General features: G+C 45.4%; 1 protein-coding gene across 2 annotated transcripts in view; it reads right to left on the bottom strand.

The window, feature by feature from the left end:
• LOC144829528 (SH2 domain-containing protein 1A-like) overlaps positions 1–22,223 on the bottom strand; it is a 600,010-nt gene that overhangs the window by 506,592 nt on the left and 71,195 nt on the right. The gene's annotated exons all lie outside the window — the stretch shown is intronic.

Genomic DNA, 22,223 nt, shown 5'->3' with positions numbered 1-22,223 from the left:
ATCAATAGTCATGTCTAAATCGCTCTGTCAGTCCCGTCTGGGCTTATTAAGTGTCGATCCCCTGGAGTCTTGTGTAATATTATAAATGGCAGTGATTATCTTGGTGGGAGGAGGGGATCGTAAGATGCAAGTGATTGATGACATTTCCATGGGTTCTGCCAAGTCCTCTCCGAGAAGGTCTCACAGTGCATATCTAGATCTATGAAAGTGGTATTGCTCTAAGGGGTAGGGTACTTGTCCCTCCGTAACTATGTCTTCCCACTTGCATTTCGCGCCGTCCTGGAACAAGTTGCCTATCCGCAGAATACTTAAGCGTTTCAGTGCGACAGCTGCCTCTTGTCATGTCCCGTCAGGAACCATTGGATCTGAGGAGAATATAAAAGAGCACCTGCCTGTCTGTTTAACAGATTGTTCAAAGCATATACTGTAGTATATGCAGAATCCAATACACCAGCCCTTCTGGTGGCTGTCCAGAATAACATCTGAGGGAGCGAGAAAGGGTTAACAGCGACTGCCTCAATGTGTAGGTGTGGCAGATCCTGTAACTCTTGTATCCAGTATCGAGCAAGTGAACATTGTGCTACTCTATAGTACAGATCTAGGTCAGGTTCATTAAGTCCCCCCATCGAGTATGGCAGCGTCAATGTGTCTCACCGTACTCTAGGTTGTTTCCCTGCTCAGGCAAGTTTGATATGTAAGGATCTACGGACTGCTAGTGTCCGACTAGGGAGAATCATCGGAATATTCAAAAACAAGAAGAATAATCTTGGGAGTACGATCATTTTCATGAATGAAATACGCCCAATCAACGTGAGAGGCAGCCAAACCCATCTCGCTGCATCATCCTCCAGTCTGGCAATAGCCCTCCCATAAATCTCAGAAAAAACTACATTAGGGTCAGTATGCACCTCTATGCCCAGGTATTGCACTGACTCCGTGGACCACTGTAGTGAAAAATCGAGCTTCACTGGGGTCATAGCTGGAGTTCATGGGAAAATAATAGATTTTGACAAGTTGACCTTAAGGCCCGGTATGATGCCGAAGTTCACGAACTACGTGAGCACTGGTGTAAGATTCTCCCCTGGGTTCCGGACCTATAAAAGCATGTAGTCTGCATAGGCAGAAATAATCAGCTGATATTTAGGGAATCATAGGCCTGTATGTCTATAATAGTCCCTTAGAGCACAGGCTAAAGGTTCAGCAATCAAGGCATAGAGTAAAGGCGACAACGGGCACCCTTGCCTGGTACCCCTGGATATTGTAATAGTAGGAGTAACCATATTGCCAAACCTAACCCTGGCCACCGGAGCACTGTACAAAACCCCTACTAATCGCAAAAACACTTCTCCAACACCAAACGGTCTGAGCGCTGCTTTCATAAATGTCCACTCTAACGAGTAGAACGCTTTTTCTGCATCTAAGAAAACCGCACCTGCTTTGACCTATGTGATGCACCGCCCCGGTACAAATCCAGCCTGCTTCGTCCTAACCAGAATAGGCACAAGGGGGGGTTAAGCGATTTGCCAATATTTTGACGAAAAATGTGATACAGAGGTATTAAAACTTTTTGATGCAAAGACCCCCTTGTCAAACCTTTTTAGGAGTAAGGACCCCCTCCTGAAAAAAGTTTCTAGAACCTGGTACTCATCATCAACCATAAACGCCCCCAGTTCCCACACAAAATAATTTTTACAGTGGGGAAATTATATTAAACAGTGTTTAGCCAACCAAAGATCAGGGGGAGTGGTCAGAGGCGTAGCTAAAAACAAAGGGCCTCATTGATGAGGAACTGGTGTTGGGCAGCACTGTACGTCTTCTTGCTGCGCTGCTCTGCGCCAACGTGAAAAGGCAGGAATGCACCATAATTATGAATTACGGTCCATTCCTTTCTTTTCCTCTTGCGTTGGCGCACAAAGTGCTGCCTAGCACCAACAAAGGCAGGATTGTTTTATGCAGGAAGGGGCACCTTCCTGCACAAAAACAATCCTGAGAGATGTTTTCCGCTTTCTATGTGAGCTGCAAAATGCAGCACACATGGAAAGAGGACAAAATGAGGAGAAATGTTTTCACTGGGGGGACATACGTTTTTGGTGCTATCCCAGGTTTAAGTGATTTTGTAAATATGGGTAACTCGCACGCAGCGCACATGGAACACCCACGCAGCGCACATGGAACACCTCCTAAATGCAGAGTTAGGCAAGGCAGCAACGTGCCCTGCTTTGTCTTACTCCATATTTATGAGGCAAGGTGACTTTGCGCTGCCTCATAGATATGGTTGAGATGCTTGCGCCGCCAGCGTGTCAATAAAACTGGTGCTGTGGTCGTGTAAGCTTTTCATAAATAAGCCCCAAAATATTATGTATGTTTTTTAGGTATTTCACCATCAGGTACCTACATATAAAATAATGGGCATCGTAAATAAAAAATAGATTTAAAAAGTTATTACTCAGTGGGAGTAAATTATGAAACCTGTTATTTAATGCACTGCAGAGGTCTGTGTGTAACCAGAGAGACACAGAATTACATCTTGGTTGGTGCAGTGGAGAATAGTGTATTTTTAGCGCTATGTGGTCACAGCTTGTGACAGAGAGCACTGTGAGTATGGAAGACATTATTTTATACTTGTATTACCCACAGTGAAATATAGACTGATACAAAAAGTGTAAGTAGTTTTACAATAAAAATGGGTCTTCCAAAATGTAGATTTTAGGAATACCAGCGCTTATGTAATGCAATTTCATTTTTTAAATAACAATCGCTTCAACACCTCCTTAGGGGTACTAAGGGTTGTGAAAGTACAGTTATGATTAAAAGCAAACACTTCACATCCAGGTTGTTAACTCTTTGCACTACCACTCAAAAATACAACTCTTTGTCATCACAAAGCTTCGAGTGATTCATGGGGTCCCAAGCGCCCTTCACACTAGCAGATTAACTAATGGGGCACATTTGCATTTTTTTTAGGTGACCAGGCACCCTGGCACAAAACCCTTACGCAGCACAGGAAACTCAGATAAACCATTTAACTAGTAAAATTTGCTGTCCCAGGAGGGCAGTCTTTTTTCAAAAACCAAAGCAAATGTTTTAGAATCCCGGCAAAGTGAGGCTGGGGAATGCGTGACCCCCTTCCCAGGACTCCACGCCCCCCCTGGGTGTCGTGCCCCACAGATTGAAGACGTCTGATGTACAAGAAACATTTAATAGTGATAAAGGCCGGTAAGAAGAGCATTTGTTTACTGGCTTCCATGACTTAAGACTAGCCATTATTAAGGACTCTCCCATAGTAGGTGGAATCCTATCAGTCTCAACCATCTCCTCAAACAGGGTGGCTAAATGTGGTGTCCGTAAGTCCGCAAAGGTTTTATCAAATGTTACAGTCAGGCCATCAGAGCCCGGGGAGCTGCCATCCCTCATTGATTGCAGAGCTGCGCATATTTCACCAGGCTCCATGGGCGCCATTAGGTACTCTCTATGCAAGTTAGTGAGCCACTGCAATTTAATATGCTCCATATAATCCTATATGCTTTCCTCATCCGGGACTAGTCTAGAACTATACAATTCTTTGTAGTATCTACTGAATTGCCCTACTATGAGCGCAGTCTTGTGAATCGGACTCCCATCCTCTCCCAGGATCTCAGTCATAGCGCCCGATTCCATTTTGCGACGCTGCATAGTTGCCAGGATCGCCCCATGACGCTCTCCCTCGCCCTACGCTCTAGCTATGGTGTACTTGCCCATATGTTTCACTTTGCTATCTGCTGCTTCCTGGTATTCTTCTAAGGTGTCTTTAATGTCCTCAAGCATGAGCGGCCCTCCCTTCTGTTGATGTGCCTGCTCTACTCCGCTAGCCTCTTCTTCAGAGCAGCAAGCCTATTTCTAATCGACTGAAGGACCCCAGAGTGCTTAGGGATGGCTACCCCTCTGATAAAAACCTTAAATGTTTCTCAGATTGTATAAACTTATCCACTGAGCCTATATTGTTGGTGAAAAACTCTTCAGTAGCGGAGTTTAGGTCAGCCTTAAAGACTGGGTCTAATAAAGAATATGGGGGAAATCTCCAGGTGAATGGCGCGCTGCCTGTAGGGGTTAAATCATGTCTAGGAGTATAGGAGAGTGGTCACAATAAGTGCGTGGAGTGGTGCACAGCATCCGATGTCAGAGCAAAGCAACTTGGAGGTAAGCCAGAAGTCAATCCTGGTGTGAATGTCATGGGGAGCTGGTAGTGGGAGAAACCTGAGACTTCAGGAGAGCGCCATCGCCAAACATCCAGCAGGCCTAACTGATCTGCAATATCTTTTATAGCTTTGGCTGCTGCTGAAAGCTTCTAAAGGGGGCTGTTAGAGCGATCTCGGGATGGGTCCAAAACGCAATCAAAATTGCCTCCCCAGATCAATGGTAGGTCAGACCCAACAAGGGTGCACGTTGTTACTGTATGATAGAAGAGAGGATCGTCAAAGTTCGGGCCATACATGTTGACTAGTTTGATATTCAGCCCCTCTTTATAGCATCTAGTAATAAAATACCTCCTGGGTTCGCATCTAGTTCTTGAATATTAATAACAGATTTCGAGTTTAACCACATGAGCAACCCCTGGCATGTGATGTAAACCCGACCACAATAAAGTTGCCCTGCAGCCGTCTAGGTGTAAACACATTACTGCTGGGAGCTAAATGTGTTTCCTGGATGATTGCTAGATCTACTTGATGACGCTTTGTTATGCTACTACTTTAGATACTTTCGATATTACATCAGGTTAGACCCTAACTTAGCATAGTTAAAACATTTCCCTCCCCTTCCTTCCCGGATAAACAATCCCCCGGCCAAACTCCCTCCTCCCCCACCCAAGGGCAAAAAATGTGAGAGGTATCTGTAACACGCAGGGGCAGATGTTACCGGCCTCTAGTTTATTCCAGCATACGGCATCTTGAACATGAATGCTTCTATCGTACTATCCCTCTGATGCAATACGCAAAATGTTTTAATTACCTAGTAATATTGAACACAGCTATTTCATATGTCTAGCAGTTCCAGTTCGGTTGCACAATCACAAATGAATTTATTGAATGAGCAACTCAACTTTTTACTTATGGCTAGGCCTTACTAGCAACCCCGGTAGAAACACTGTCAGGTTTGATCAAACACAAGTATTGTTCTCTTGTTCCAGATTTAATCACGATCTGTTGTAGTCCAATTGAGTTTACTGTCCTTCTAACTCTGAAGGGTCAACCTTCTGGGATGCAGGGGGCGGGGAACTCCTGACAAGATCCACCTCCCTTTCACCTTTTTATAAAATTGCAGAGCCGGTTTCAGGTTAGAAAAAATATAGGCTTTTTCGTCTGCCGTATGCTCAATTTAGCAAAATATTGTAATCAAGGTTGAGGTCGCAAAGCTTGCGTTGAACTGAAAAAAAGAGCTGCTGTGCTTATTGAACCTGCGGTGTAAAATCAGGATAGAGGGAGATTTCCATTCCTTCATATCGCAGTGTACTTAGTTCTCTGGCTTTACATAAGGCAGCGTCTTGGTCTCTATAGTTAATCAGATTCACAATTATGGGTCTAGGAGGGGCTCCCGGGACCGGTTGGGGCACAAGAGAGCAATGTGCGCGCTTCACAATGAACACGCTTGAGAATGGTTCTCTACCCGTGAGTGAGACCAGTAATTGTTCCACAAACAGTTCCATATTGGGCATTTTTGTCATTTATGCAATTCCCACCAGTCTGATGTTACTGCGTCCAAGTCCTCGTCTTGGCCTGGATCGACTGCAGAAGCTTGTCCATTTTACTGTGTGCCAGTGAGCTTGTGTTCAGGGTGTCTTTGGTATCCGACACCCGTTTTTCCACGAGTTCGTGCCTTTCAGTGTGCTTATGAAGGCTTTTGACATTCTGTCCATGCGGAATGATAAGCATTAATTTTCCTGGCGATCTTGGTCGGGTTTATCTGCATCGCTGCTAGGATTTGTTTTAACTCAGGGTCCTCCACTGACTCCCCAGCCTCCGAAGTAGACGCAAACTCGGCCTTATCCGCTTCCTGTTGTCTAGCCGACTTCCGTGGTTAAAATTGTAGCCTTGATTGTGCTTTGTCTGGTTTCCCCATGGCTCCCTTTCATCAAATCTGCCCAGGCCCATGGGATACTATAGCAATGTGGGGTAAAGCACTTGTAGCTGCACACTGTTTTGATGCTTTGCCCTATCCGGCAGCCAAATTCCAAGCCCAGGGGTCACCATAGGCCTCCCATACCAGGGCGCACTATCAAGGGGTGGCAGTGCAGCCACTCGGCAAGTTGCCCAAATCTCCTGGTCTGAATATGGAGATCTTAGGCCATGTGTCTCACTGCAATCACATCGCCGGAGGGGGGCTGCAGATTATTAAATTAAAGGTGTCCCAGTCTAGACACACACTGCACTGCAGCAGGATCTAAAGCCAATCCCATCTGAGCTGAGTTCGGGCCCCACGGCGGACACAACGCGCAGCTCAGGACTGGGCGGAAGGGGGACAAGCCACACAGTGGGGGCGCGATCTCCCCTTTTCCATGGTCGTAACTGTAACCTGACCGCGGCTCAGCTTATATCACCTCTGCGGTCCCACTGAAGGCCGGCAGGCCCCTCTCGCCGTTCGATTCGTGGCATATTTGGATTATCAGCCAGCCGTGTCTCGCTGCCACAGGCAGTGCACGCTGCAGTTAGGGACACCAGCAGGCCGCCACAGACCTCTCCGGCAGGCTTCATAGGCCTCGCTGCGGCTGCCAGCCAGGATCTATCACCGCCTCTGTTCGGTGCTCTCGTTAGCCTGCTACCGCCTGTTCCATGACCAGAATGACAACAACACCCTTCCGAGGGGTAAGCTTCACTTTCTGTAGCCTGATGCTGCAGGATTATGGAGGATATGGATATGTTATGTTGTGTTATGTTAAGGGGGGATTTCTATAGCGCTCAGCTACTCCAGGGAGTGTCCCGGCGCTTAAGATCCTCCCAGGCACGGAATGGAGGGCGAGAAAGGCACCTACTGAAGAAAGAGCAGAGTTTTAAGATTTTTCCTAAAAGCCAGCAGATTCCCGTTAGTTCTGAGGGACAAGGGTAAAGTGCTCCACAGCTGCGGTGCGAGGCGTTTAAAGGAGCGCCCGCCGCACCGCGCTCGCCGAATAACAGGAACAACGGCCAGAGCCTGAGTGGAAGATCTAAGTGATCTGGAAGGAAGATAGAACATCATCCGTTTCCGGAGATACCTGGCGCCCACGCCATGCAATGCTTTAAAAGCCATTGTTAGCGTTTTGAACACAATACGCTTTCTGATTGGGAGCCAATGAAGAGTTTTGAGCAGATCACTGGCACTGGCTCTCCTAGTGAGGCCAAAAATGGCCCGTGCCGCAGAGTTCTGGACGACCTGTAGGTGAGCCAGGAGGAACTCGGGAAGGCCCAGATACAAAACGTTGGAGTAATCGAGGCCCGAGCCTATCAGGGCCTGGACCGTTACTCTTTTATGGTCCAGTGACAGAAGGGGCAGAAATTTCCTAATCATCTTAAGGATGGCAAAACATTTGCCAGCCAAGCCCAGAACCTGGGGTTTGAGGGAGAGGCTGTTGTCAATCTGTATTCCCAAATGTTTTGCAACCATGGAGTCGCTGACAGGGGGAAACATGGCAGCAGGCCACCAGTCTTTCCACCTGGGGTCCGATGGGGCAGCCAAAAAAGAGCACCTCCGACTTGTCGGAGTTGCACTTGAGGCTGTTCTGTCCAAACCAGTTGAAAACAGCCTCAAGGCAGCCCCTGATGTTCGCACCATCAAAGTCGGAGTCTCTGTCGCACGTGAACAGGAGCTGGGTGTCGTCAGCGTACGACACGATCTGAGCCCCATGAGCCTCTGCCAGTGCCGCCAAAGGGGTCATATAGATGTTAAAGAGAGTTGGGCTCCAAATAGAGCCCTGGGGAACTCCCACCTCCAGTGGCGGCATTGTGGCAGAGAAAGGAGGAGCCCAGATCGTTTGTTGACGATTAGCTAAGAAGGACTTGAACCAACTAAACACCGACCCCCTTAGGCCAATCTCCCAGAGTCTAAAAAGGAGACGGCCATGGGGGACGGTGTCGAAGGCCGCCGAGAGATCGAGCATTACCAACATGGCTTTATATCGGATTACAGGAGCTTACTCAAGTGCAGCCATCTTGTAGCCTGGCAAGCTCCACCCCTCAGCTACCTAGCCTAGTTACCTAGGGAGAGTGAACTGCCAAAATCCCCTACTGGATAATTCAACTCCCCATTACCTGTGGGTGAATGTGCTCAGGTCCCAGACTTGGTCAAAAGTTGGACATCCCTCCTTGCAGAGGGAAAACAGAAATCACCTGGGCTAAGACTTCGACAAACAGCGACCTCGGAGTGACAGCAGAGTGCTCCTCTGATCTCGACACGGAAATAACTGTGTGTATGTAATAACTGCATCCATGCATCCAAGGCCTCAGCCAGGCTGTCATTGTTTATTCCCTTGAGATAGCTGTGTCGCATTACAGATGAACAGCAATGTCTACACAATGAAACCTTGTACTAAGGTGTCGTGATAGTGTTCCTACGAAGTGAAAATGTAAGCAATGTACCCCCAGATGCATCAAGCACCCACTCTGTGAATTCTAAATAGCGAAAAATACAGATTCGCCAACTAGAATTCACAGAATGGGATGCATCATAAAAATCGCTAATCAAGTGCGAATCGCAATCGCCCGCAATCGCCGTATGCGAATTTCCCTAAATCGCTATTAAATCGCAGAATCGGCTGTTTCCCAAACCCAAATTGCGATTTCGCAAATACCGAAATCACAAATAGCGATCTCACAGATTGCGAGATCGCAAAAACGGGAAGTCGCATTTTGAGCACAATGATGACATCACAACCAGGAAGTAGGCAGCTCCATGACTCATTTGAAACACAGAGCTGGATAGAGGAGGAGGCACAGCACTGAGCTCCAGGAGACACACCCTGCAGTCCCAATACAGGACAAACATTGAAACCACAATGTCCCAGGATGCAGCAGGATCCAGTGAAACTGGCAGTAAGAGGAAAATCAAGTTCTCCGAACAAGAGCTGGAGTACTTGATCGAGGGAGTCAGCAGGGACCATGACAAGCTTTTTGGAAAGCTTTCCAGGAAGGTGCCCGAGGCTGACAAAAGGCGCATCTGGTCAACGCCGTAAGAGTGACACAGCGGTCAATCGATGACCTCAAGCAGAGGTGGTATGACCTCAGAGGCCGTGCCAAAGAACGCATTGCGGAGAGGCTGGGGGAGAGACTGGCCACGGGAGGAGGAGACTCCACAGTTCCCGCTAACACACCACTGGAGGACTTGGTTGAGGACACCATCAACCCTGCAGCCTGTGTGGGGGTCACTCAGCTGCACAACTCCCGAGCCACACACCAATCACAAGGTAAGAGCCATGCAACTGCGACCCCGTCCCCTAACAATGCCCATGCCCCCATAGCTAGCCGTTTGGTAAACCCAGTAATGCAGTCCCTGCCCATCAGAAATGCCCAATTGCATTGTGGGACCTGTAGTGTGACAATGTGTCCTGATAGCCAAACACAGCCAGAACAGTCAAGTGAAACATACCCCTAAAGCCAGTCAGGGAATGCAAGCCTGCATGCATGTTGCTACATCCCAGGTGCCAGAATCATATCATTAATCATGCACTCATTCCCATCAGAGGTGCTGCAGATGCTGAGACCTCAGATAGCGAGGCACTCCATATCGTGGAGACTCCAGATGAGATGGAGGGAGAGAGCCATACAGCCCCAGCACCGTCACATGCACCTGCACCTGTACCAGTACCAGCACCTTCCCAAACGCACAGGGCCACCCCTGCAGCCACAGGAGGAGTTCAACCACCGCAGGCGTCATGCATGGCAGTGGATCAGACCCCATCACCACCCAGGAGGCAGACACGCTGCACAGCCACTGTGCGGTCCCAGGAAAGCGGCCGGTTGAGGCAGCAGCGCACCGTGGCCACACGACCAGACAGGGAGCAACAGGCCCAAAATCTAGGGCTAGGAATAGTTGCCCGGATGCTAGCTGTGCATCACAAGCTGGCACAGCACATGGCAGCCATGCAGCTGCAGCTGTACAAAACTGCACACAATATAAACCAGCTGACAGAAAGTGTGCAGGAGCTAACGGCTGCAGTGAAAGAAAATAACCAACTGATGGTGTCGCAGCAGGACATCACCCGCCGACGCCACCGCCAGCTGCTGACCCGGCTCTCTGCCTATACCCGGTCGAACCACCTGATTGGGAACGCAACATCACAACTGTTGCGCAGGTCACTGGCCATGCAGCTACAGATGGTACAGTGCTGCCAAGATGTAGCAAGGACCCTGGAGCAGGTTATCACCGCAGTTGAGAATCAACAGGTGTGCGGCCATGGCCATGCAAGGGGGGGTGATGATGCCAGTGAGGGCACATTGAGCCTGAGCAGCCTGTGTGTGCAGGTGCTACCAGAAAGGCGCTGCAGATCCAGGCCCAGTGCTGCATCATGGCCGGACACTCCCAACGTGGAGTTGGAGAGGCGACAGGGTGCGTCCGGCAGGAGGCACCAGTGATTGACTCAACATTACCGGCAGTGCTATGGTGATGTAACCACGCACGCCTGCTCTGGATACAAGAGCCTGTATGACGCAATACAGTTGTATTATTTGTTTAAAATTTAAGCACATCTAGAGCTTGTTAAACATTAAAATAAGATTTTATTTTGAACACATCATGTCATTGATTAATGTGGCATGCATGAGTGCAGTGTTGTGTGAGGGGTATGGATGCACTAGAAGTAGTTCAGTGTGATGCTGTTACGGCGCCTGTGTCCTTCAGCAGGATTCTCCCCGCGTGCATGATGCACATGTGCAGGTGGCAGGTCATCCCCCTCTGACTCACTGCCAGACACCTCCACAGGTATCCTCCGCTTGGTGGCAATATTGTGGAGTATGGCACACACGGCCACGATGCGGCAGCAGACCTCAGGCTGGTATTTGAGGGCCCGCTAGTCTTGTGGAGGATGCAGAATCGACTCTTTAACATCCCAAATGTCCGCTCAATGACATTTCTTATGTGTATGTGCGCAGCATTGTAACGCCGTTCCTGTGGTGTAGCAGGGTTGAGGTATAGGGTGAGGAGGTATTCACGGAGGCCATAGGCGCTGTCACCTGAAGGACAGGAGCAGAGGGTCAGTGCCTGTTATGCGCAGCTACATGGTCTTGACATACTGTATGTGGGCATGTGTACTTACCTAGGAGATGTCCTTCGCCAAAGTCACCCCTGGCCAAGCGTGTGTGTATGCCGCTGTGCCGGAAGATGAACGAATCATGCGTGCTTCCCGGGTATTGTGCCACAATGTCTGTGATGATGGTTTTCGCATTGCAGACCATCTGGATGTTGAGGCAGTTGTATGAATTGCGGTTCCGGTACATGTATTCGGTCTCAGTGGGTGAACAGATGTGAATGTGGGTACAGTCAATGCAGCCAATTACATGGGGGAAAGGGGCGCTGTGATAGAAGTCCAGTTTAGTTTGTGTTAAGTCCTGTTGGGTTGATGGGAAGGTTATGTAGTGATGGATCCGGCTCAGCATGGCGTCCAGGAAACTCCGTAGGCAGCGTGACAGGGTACTCTGTGATATACCCCCTGCATATGCAACTATCCTCTGGAATCTTCCGGAGGCCAGGAGGCGCAGGCAGCACAGGACCTGGACATGAGTGGGTATGGCATTGGTCCTCCGTGTTGGGTGATGCATTAGGGGGTCAATGTCTCTGATGAGCTTAGTTATCATTGCCCCATTGAGCCTGTATTTTGAGTAGAACTCCTCTTCAGTCTGTCCCAGTAGTGTAATCCGCAGCCGGAAGATGCGCTCTTGGATCCTGCGTCGGTTCTGGGCTGCAGCCTGGAGCCTCAGCCGCCTTGCGGTTTATCATGAATTGGATTAGCGATTTATTTGCGAATTCGCAATATATTTGCGAATTTGCAGAAAATGTGGGTAATCGCTGTTAAGGAATCGAAATGGGGGTTCCACTTGGGTTTTGCGATTTTTTGTTTTGCGAATTCGCAATTTGATGCTTTTGTTGTTGATGAATTGCGGAAGCGGAAATTGCAATCGCAATCGCTGTTTCGCAGCGATTGCAATCGCAATTTTGCTTGATGAATCTATGCCATAGTTTCAGAGAACCTAATCCTGCACTGTCACGCAAACAAATGTTTGTCAAAAGTCATTGTGGAGAAAAGAAGGCAACTTAAGAGACGTGTGTACATAAAAAGGCAGTTTTTCTTTCCGGGACTAACCAAGCCAGGTGACACGACCCTAGATAAGAACTCAAGTTGGAGATTTACGTTTAATAGTAGTTCATGTCACCACATCTGTAACATGAATAGGTGTGGACAAGTACAACTTAAACCACAATGGTAAAGTTACCTGTAGTAACAGGCATACATCTACGCCCACACCTATGTGAATTGCATTTATAAGTGACTATTACATGTGAAGTAGTACTAAAAGAGCACTATTCCACGTATCACGTATAATCGTAAAAGCCTTTGTATATTGCTTTTAAGGTTAATCATGTTTCTTTGTCAAGGAGAGAACACTGTTTAAATGATAATTAAGCTGTTCATTCAAATGCACTGCAATGGCTCGAGGTCGATTAATTGTGGGAATGCATTCCATCTTGTTGTAATATTTATTTATTGTGGGTATAGCAATGATTGCACAATGTCCTTGTTCAAATTGCATCATCAGCTTTTATTTTTCAAAGTGTGCCATACCCAAAGAACAATGGCTAGTTCACGATAATGATGTCAGTATTGCAAACTAATCATTGAGATCTCCTCTGATCTTGACACGGAAATAACTGTGTGTATATAATAACTGCATCCATGCATCTGAGGCCTCAGCCAGGCTGTCATTGTTTATTCCCTTGAGATAACTGTGTCGCCTTACAGATGAACATCAACATTTACACAATGAAGCCTTGTACTAAGGTGTCGTGTTAGTGTGCCTGCGTAGTGGAAATGTAAGCAATATAGTTTCAGAGAACCTAATCCTGCACTGTCATGCAGACTAATGTATGTCAAAAGTCATTGTGTAGAAAAGAAGGCAACTTAAGAGATGTGTGCATGTAAAAAGGCAGTTTTTTTCCCGGGACTAACCAAGCCATATGACACGACCCTAGATAAGAACTCAAGGTGGAGATTTACTATTAATAGTAGTTCATGTCACCACATCTGTAACAAGAATAGGTGTGGGCAAGTACAACTTAAACCACAATGGTAAAGTTACCTGTAGTTACAGGCATACTATGGCACTACACGCAAATGCAACACTGCTTGAGACCCCACTTTGGTTCCCGAACCTGGTCCCTGCGAATCTCGCCTGTGGTGACCTACCTGTCCACATGAGGCTGCCAGAAAAGAATGATGTCTGGATTATACGGCAGGCTCTCCTCCCACCAATTTTCCGCACCCCTTTCGCAAGCCATTCATCCCAAATGGCACACTCGTCTACAGATTGAATATGAGGATGATGAATGGGAGTACATACTTGAAGCCCTGGATAAGGGCACAAGAGAGGCTCGCCTAAAGTTTTGCCTCTTTAAAACACTGCCCGACTGGCACTGGACACCACAAAACTGGATAGCGCAGGCCTTCTTCCCCATGCGAAGTGCTGGAGGTGCACAAGTACCAGTTGTGATGTCACACACATCATCTGTGAATGGCCTTCGATCCTGCCCTTTTGGACTCATATCGGGTCGGACCTGCATGTCTCCATGTCCCTGCTTCTTCCACTTACCCCCCAACCATTCTTCTTTATGATGCACGCAACTCATCAGGCGTCTCCCGGCCACAACTCCGCATTCTCCACACAGCGCTTGCCAAGGCCAAGATATGCATTCTCCGGCAATGGAAATCACCTGTGCTCCCATCGCTGGAGTTCTGGTTAGTGGCCATGATGCAAACGGCCTCCGATGAACGCGTCATTTACAATCTGCAAGACCCTCCTATCCTCGTCCTGAACCAAGCGGGGCTGACCCTCCCCTCCCCCCTCCTCTCCTCTTCCATTCACAACCTTCCTTATAATTTTTCTTCTCCCCCTACTGTTTGCTGTATACATCCCCCATACCCCTCCTCAACCCCTTCCCCCCAGGACACGCAGGTACCACAAGCCCAAGATATCCATTCTCCGGCAATGGAAATCACCTGTACTCCCATCGCAGGAGTCCTGGTTAGTGGCCGTGATGCAAATGGCCTCCCATGAATGCGTCATTTACAATCTGTAAGACCAGACTGAATTGTTTCTGCAGACATGGGCACCATTTCTCCCTGATGGATTCACTAGGGAATGACATGCCCCAGACTCCCCTCCTATCCTCATCCTGAATCAAGCAGGGCTGACCCCCCCTCCTTCCTCTTCCTTACACGACCTTCCTTATATTATTTCTTCTCCCCCCTACTGTTTGCTGTATACATCACCCATACCCCTCCTCAACCCCACTCCCCCAGGACATGCAAGTACCACAAGCACACCAGCCACTACCAACGATCTAACCACCCAGATCATTAATGATCACTAAAAGCCACAGTTCTACTGCCCTCGGTTTGATATGCCCCTCTTGACATAGGGTTGTCCACATATACTCCCAACACCTTACAGGATCTTTGTGGCAAGAAAGAGCAGCGAATCTTCCCTCCCTTCCTCCTCTTTCTTCATGTCACCTGTGACCACGGCACTAACCTCTATCACTCCTGCCGTCACCACGGACTGACATTGAGCACCCCATACTGCTGCCCTGCTGTCACCCTGTCTCCTCATGCAAGACAACACTAAAAACGTCGAAAGCGTGCAACCTCCTATACTCTTCCGAATCACAGTTGATCCCTTAGTCACCAACGCACGCACAGCGTTCAAGCTCTTCCCATACCAAGGACATATACCTCCACTTACCTCCCCTGCCCAAGTCACCCTTTCTAGCCCAGGGTTCACTTCAGGAATGCTCAAGGATGCTCCCCCGGCACCCAACAAACACCATTTTCAACCCCGCGCCTGGCGACTACTCTTCCTACCTCCCACCCCCACCAGACCACAAAGACTACTATGTACCATAACATCCTCTTTATTTCTGTATGATGTTGTTACTCCTGGCTAATGGATGTAAATTACTCATGTTGTACCGATTTACATACACAAAAACAAGATTATTTCCTCTGGGCATTTTAAGTACATTTTTAGTTGGTTTAATTATTTTCAATTGGGAGAGTGCTGCAATAGCAGTGGTTGGGCGCTGAGCTAGAATAAATTACTACTATTTCAGTCCCTTTTTAGCTCCAGACGTGTCGATTGTGGATAGCTATCGACTTACACTTTTGTACGTTGGTTGACATCCCTCTCTAAGGCTCTCCCTGACCGTCCCTGGCCCTCCCAAAAACTCTTCTTACTCCTCACTAATCCCATCCCCTTTATCTGTATGTTTTCCCATGTTCCAAACACCCCATGTCCATCCCACATTTACAACGAAAGTGTACACTTACATGTGCAGAGACTCTTCAGTCGGGAGGAGATCTATATATAACTATAGGAGAGGCTGAGGCATAAACTCCACAAATACTACAAAACATACTACATGCATTTTGTGAATAGCTCTCTTAATGGTGTGAGCAATTATTAGTAACTCATGGCTGTACAAATACTACTAAAAAGGAGAGAGGAAGGAGAAAAAAGTGAAGGAGGAATTAATTAGGCCCAAAGCGCAACTGTAAAAGACTTCTCCTAAATGCTTAACCCAAGTAGAAATAGCCTGGGTTATATGTAATCTGTTTAATCAGATTTAAAATGAAATAATGTTGAGGTCTGACACAAATTCATCCATGCAGATCCAGATGTATTTGAAGTATGCTTCAGAATGTTAAGTGAGCGAAGGATATAATGCTTGGAACCTTATAGAAAACATAATTATATTATATTATAATTAAGGGGAAAATATGCTGATGGCTTCCCCCATCCCTCTTATCTTGGCCCTTATGGGTTGTGTAAGTGTGAAAAGTACATAAAGAGAAGACAAAAGGTCTGTTAAATGAAATAGTATGGCTGGCAGTGCTATGTTGCAAATACTCAAAATAAATTATCCTAACAACATGGGATTTTTCTCCCACAGAGTGGGGGGGGGGGCGCTTATCCATTTTTCAGTTTTGCACCAATTGGGTTTCCCTGGCAGTCTCAGAATAAATAAAAAATACATTAGACCCTATGTTCTAAAATGGGTGCATGGACTGATGCACCTAAAACGATGGTCCTAAATTTGTCGGTGTAGGGTTTCTGACAGTAGAGCCAGCAGGAGCATCCCATTCAGATATATGACAGTCTACCTGACACAAAGTAGAGTGGCCAAACTGTTAGTTTGGAGAACAGGGTATTTGACAACAAATTTATGTAATATCACAGTCACAGAATTTGACATTAATATCCAAGCATGGAGCACAGCACACATAGAGGAACCTGTAATGATTTGCCTTCTGGGCCCACTTTAGTTCTCCATTCTTAACACGTATTATCTGTTCTAGACAGCCTCCATTTTGCACAGCCACATATAATACATTTGTTTTTGTGACTTGATATTATTTCAGATATACGCTGCGCATATTATTTGTTATTCAGTGACTCTTCCTGAGATTCAATCTATAAATTTCGTATTAGGTCAAAAAACATGATCAACTTTTTTTTGTGCCCGGGCAGCAACATCTCCTAATGTTTTGAAACATAACACCATAGCACAGCTGCAGTTTTCTAACACAGTAGCTTTTATCATATAAACCGTGTCTTGCCACCAAGTGGGGCAGGGAGCACAATTCCAGCAGAGAGACCCGTCATAGAACAGAGGCAGTAGTGTAAATTGAGTTTACACCTATGATGAGAATCACCTAACTACACACATACCAGGTGTGGGGTCCAGTGCTAATCCAATAGACCACTAATATATCCCTGTGCTCACATAGTGAGAGTAGGCCTAGACAGATATATTAGTTGCAATGGTTGTTCGTTGTTCACAGCCTGCTAGTCATATTGAGTATGTTGCTTAATTGTATTTGTTTACTAATCGCAGCACACTTGCTTAAAAAAATGTATTGTAAATTTCCTTTGTGTTTTCTTTTGTTTACTATGGGCATGCATGAGTGAGAAACTAAAGTTGATGATTTGTTTCCATGATTCCTTGGGGACTTGAGGTTCACGTTCTAGGTTTTCCAAAACCACCTGTTACTCCTGAAAGCTTAGTAGTTCAGGTGAGTCACTGTGAGCTAGTCAGATTTGGGCCAAAAGGTAATGACTTGATAGAGAGACTCAGTCCCTACATTCGGTCGTCCTGTTCTCCCAAGACCCAGTTCTGCTTCCCAGCAATATCCCTGCAACATGATGCCACCAATAATGATCTGATACTTATTCTGCAAGTCTCCTGAGTAGTGCTTGTGCATGCCCATAGTACGCTTGCACCTACCATTGGAGTCATCTGCTGTGTTAGGGACAATTTACTAAACAATATTTTTAGAAAGCCCCTACATTTTCGGTTGGTTGTTCAAGCGTGAATCGTTAAAAGGAATACCCATATTTTGTTTTTGCACTTTGTTTCCAATGCTCTTTTTCAAATGGCACAGCCTACAGCAATTGCTAACAATTGCAGACCAGCATTCTTTGCATATGTAACTTTGTATGGCCTTGGTGTTGCAGGCAGTGACTTTATCTCCATGGTTGAAGCCCATGAAGGCTATTGCTTAGAAGTAATTGATTACCTGAGTCAATTTCACAGCTGTAACACAGGCACATTTTATCAATACACTTATATAAAAACACTGCAACAATACAGAGCAGATTTGCTCTTAGAAATTCCCCTTTCAGGCTAACATCAAAATTGGTTCTGAGGTGCCCTTATACATGTTCTTGCACCAGTATGCATGGGTCCCCTTTGCAATTAAGGGACCACCTGGCCAGCATTATATGGTTATACACCATTCTCTAATTTACACGGTCTTAATGTTAATGAGCTACAACAATTGTTCAACAGTCTAGTTAGACTAATTAGATGCTTAACTCAGTATGTTTCATGTATCTTGCTGGCTGTTTTATCAATGGCTGGCCTTGCAGGACCAGCTCAGTTGCGTGCAGAGCCAACCATAAGACTCGTGATTGTTCATTCAATTATGGGCAAAATTCCCGCTACTCGTGAGGACATACCTTTTTGGATCGCCCAAAAATCAACCAAAATAAAGCTGTGTTTCCCCTTATGGAACCATAAGACAAGCACAGAATAGCAGAATAGCAGCAACAATCTTTATTCAATCTATATAGATCATAAAAGAAAGGTACACTCAGAAAGCAATATTAAAAAAATATACTATATGACAGTGACAATCCCATGTAAGACATAATTACATCTCAAATTAAAAAAAACACTCAAAACCAGTGCTGTAAAAATATACATATTTATACAAATTTAATTCATGACACTAAAATGCAAGATCATCATCTGATACCAAATAAAAATATATAAACATATCAAAATTCATTAGAGATTCTAGTCAATTATCCCTTTTCTTGACTGGATAGCCCGTTTAAAAATGCACATATTTCAGGAGAGCTTAAATACTGCAATTATAGCAAAGCTATTCTGCATTGATACAATCCTATTTTTCTTAACAGCTGTTTAAAAAAGTGCTGTTGTGGTTGACCATAAACTACAAAAGAACGTAACATAACACGTGTATTTGTAAAGTGCACTTTTCACCCAAGGGTCTCAAGACGCTGAATAACAGATGTACGTTAGAACATAAAATCTTTGCTCATACTGATTATCGCAAGGGTAGGCCGCAATATAAAGATCCCATCTGTATCCAATACATTTTTAAAGTAGCAGGACCAGTTTTTGGTACCAGCCCTAAAGCGAACAAGAAGTGAGCGATCCCATTGAGTAAGGTCAATGGCTAAAAACAGAGTAGGTTCTCCTGATGCCAAAGATCGATAATAGGTCAAAACCATGCTTTTGGTCAGTTCATTTTTCAATCTTAGATTTTCACAGTGCTCCATGAATATTATTTTTACCCTTTTTTTATCAATTTTAGCAATACTTGACGGTTCCATAAACAAACAGGACAGACCCAGCATAATAAAGGGGTAGTGAATATAACGCAACCATGAGATTAAAAAAGCCCTGTCCTGGTTAAGACAATCGCAAATGATATTCCTACATAGCGTAGCAGCCGGGTTTAACCAAATACTGATCCACAGTAAAAGAAGGGCCGAATGGACCCTATATAGTGTAAATCCCTGCCTTGACTTAGAGTGAATAATAACACTTGATGTAGATGGCAGTAAGTACAGTAGTCTATGGAGGAAACGATTTTCCTCTGTCTGAAGTGAACAGCTTTTTGTGACACCCCATAATCCTGCTCAATAAGTGGCAGCACTAACACACTAAGCATTATACACCTTTCATGCCGGATGGACTGTCCCCCCAATACAAGGTCTGATAAGATTACAAACTGATCCAGCTGTTCTACAGAATTGGAGAGGAGAGTTATTAGTCTGCATGTGCCAGGACCCTGAAGAGCTAAAATGTAAACCTAGATAACAACAATTGTTAACGGTAGTCAGTGCTAATTATAATCCTGTTAAACCTTTTTTTTGCCTGATCCACAAGACATAATATGTGACTTGGTGTAATGAATTGTTAAATCTAGGTCCTGCATAAAAATAACAAAGTGATCCACTAGGCCCCTCAAAGCATTGGGGGTGAGGGCTATAAGGACTGCGTCATCAGAGTATAATAGGGTAGTCACCGAAGTGCCGGCCATTCTAGGAGACAAGCACATAATATTGACTATGTGCTTACCCCATTAAATTGTTCCCATAATAGGTGACTGTGCCACATGGGGCCAAGTCTTTGCTACAGTCTAAACCATCACACATGGTACTCCATCTATGTCAGTCTTGCTGGAGGTGTTTAAGCAAATACAGAACGAACACAGCACAGCTGCTGCCCTGAATTTGGAGATGAAACTAATGGGAAACTTTCCTGTAGTCTTCGCAATGATTCTATGTAACACTAAAGGTGAAGAAGCTTCTCTGGCTATATGCCAGCATCTCACACTGGTTACACCACTCAGCCAGAGCCAACCTGAGCTACCTATAATTATTGCAGCGGTATACACTTCTATAGGACATAAGAATTTTGGAACCAGACCCAGCAAACCACAACTTGGCAAACCTAGTTCTGACAAAGAAACTGCCAAGCAGAGCTCGGAGTTTGTTAAGAAACAATATGACAAACCCAAACGAAAGAAAAAGCTAAATGTCTAGGATGATCTGACAGATGCTATAATTAGTGTGAGCACACACAAATACAAGCACCTGACAGATATCAGTTTTCTGATACTCATCCCTCTCGTTCCTTTCAGGATGAGAGGAGAGGGCATTCTGACCCCAGACAGGAAGAGTATGTGAAACCAAAGAAGGACTCACAACGTTCATCTGATATAAAGTTAAAGAAGGAGGAGAAACCTCATAAATTTAAGCCTGAATTTTAAAAAAATAAAGTTGCGGCTATAACCACAAAATATGCAGCAAACGCTGAGAACTCGCCTCCTGAACAGGAGGTGGGCAATGACTCTCCTCAATAGCGTGACAAAGGTCACTCTAGTGCACCGGAATCTCTAGGAATTTCTGGTAGAGACAGCACTTGTTAACTTCATTACAATTGAAATCCTAGATAGGCGCGTAGCCCCTCCAGATAGATTATATAATTTGGATATACAAATTGAGGGTGACATAAAGTGCCCCAGTAGAGTAATATTCTGGGAAAATGTGACTTTATCAATGACTTTTTTAGCAGAGGTCGATTTCCCCGCCACAGTTTGTCCAAACATAACAACAGGGTGAGGATGTGATACTCCCATCTTTTTCTGTGCTTCTCCCTAAAGACGTCAAACAAGCCCATGCATTAGAAGGGGCTCTTGCACTAGCCCCAGCTTTATATCACAATCATGTCAGCTGGGATAAAGATTCTCCTTATCATATAATACCCATACGGTCCATCGCACAAAAGCAACCACATTATTCCCAAAAATGGGATGCAATGGCACCTGTTAGGGAAATACTCTCCCAGTTGGAGTATCAGGGAGTAATTGAACCTAGTGTCTCTCAAATGAATAATCCCTTTTTTCCTGATTTAAAAGCGGATCATTCACATTGTATAGCCTTAGATTACAGACATTTAAACAGTCATACACACATGTTTGCTATACAAAATACCCACAGTCTGGCACTTATAAATGATACAGGGCCTTATTTGGATCTCGGTGGATGGAATACTTCATCACAAACGCAAAGGATATCCCGTCCGCCGTATTACGATCTCCATAGCACATAATGGGATCATAATACACCGTACGGGATCACCGTTCATTTGTGACAGAGTATTCCCTTCCGCTAAGATCGAAATTAGGCCCATAGTCCATAAACAATACACAAAACCTTGGACATTTCCATTATTTTTCCTGCTAAAATATACCTTCTGAAAGCAGAAATTGGACTGCCTTCTCTGCACTAGGCTTTCAGCATGATTTGTCCTATGTAGATGATATCTACCTGACCGATGATGAGTTAAACACACATTTGGCCTGGGTGAATGCCATATTATTGTGATTCACCGAAGCAGGCTACAAGTTCAACTTCAAGAAATGTAATATAGCATTTCTAATTGTCCTATTTTTTGGTTACAAACTTACACAGGAAAGAAAAAGTCTCGCACCACACTTCCTAGAGAAGTGTGCTTTGATGAAGCATCCAAGCACACTACAGAAACTGCAATCCTTAATTTTGGCAGAATGTACATACTTGAATATGCACAATGCATTAAATCATTATATGAATTGACTCATCCAGATTTTTCCAGTTCTAATTGGACATCAGAACACACAGGCATACTCAGATCACTACAATCTGACTTGCTAGTACATGACACTTACATACATGTATAAACACAACAAACCTGGTCATTCTTATAATTGCGGGTGCCATTGGCTTTATCAATGTCACCTTTAATGAAGGTGAGACAGTGCCTATTGCATATAAATCGCATTAGTATTGCATTGCGGAAATGTGTTTTGTATCCACTGAAAAAATACTACCTGGAGTGCAGATTGCTATAACTAAAGAGCCGCCGCTTGCACA

Source organism: Lissotriton helveticus, chromosome 4_1 (genome assembly GCF_964261635.1).
Source record: "Lissotriton helveticus chromosome 4_1, aLisHel1.1, whole genome shotgun sequence".
NCBI classification, from domain to species: Eukaryota; Metazoa; Chordata; class Amphibia; order Caudata; family Salamandridae; genus Lissotriton; species Lissotriton helveticus.
Note: the sequence above shows the minus strand (reverse complement) of the source record. Positions and strands in the feature narration are given on the sequence as shown.